Genomic DNA, 566 nt, shown 5'->3' with positions numbered 1-566 from the left:
TAGCACCCCTTGAAGCTAGCCACATCCTTCTTGGACGTCCATGGCAGTATGATAAGAGATCAGTACATGATGGCTTTACCAACAGATACACTTTTATCCATAAGGAGAAACAAGTTACCCTGGCGCCAATGACCCCTCAGGAGGTACACCAGGATCAGATGCATCTCAAAATGAAGAGAGGAGAGTCCAAGACCACCAGCAAGTCCTTGCTTCTTGAAGAGACCAGCCAGGTAAGTAAACTCAACCTCTTTGCTACTGCTAAAGATATCAAAACTGCTATGATTGAACAATCAAATTTGATACTAGTGGTTTATAAAGAATTGTTGAGCTCTACTACTAACCCTGCTCCTGAGATTCCAGAGGAGATTGAGTGCCTTTTGCAGGAGTATAGAGATGTGTTCCCAGAGGACACTCCAATAGGTCTGCCGCCTATTAGGGGAATAGAGCACCAAATTGATTTTGTACCAGGAGCTACTTTACCAAACCGCCCAGCATACAGGACCAACCCTGCGGAGACCAAGGAGCTTCAGAAACAAGTCAATGAGCTAATGGAGAAGGGACATATT

Source organism: Brassica oleracea, chromosome C5 (assembly GCF_000695525.1).
Source record: "Brassica oleracea var. oleracea cultivar TO1000 chromosome C5, BOL, whole genome shotgun sequence".
Lineage (NCBI taxonomy): Eukaryota > Viridiplantae > Streptophyta > Magnoliopsida > Brassicales > Brassicaceae > Brassica > Brassica oleracea.
This window is presented reverse-complemented; position numbering follows the sequence as displayed.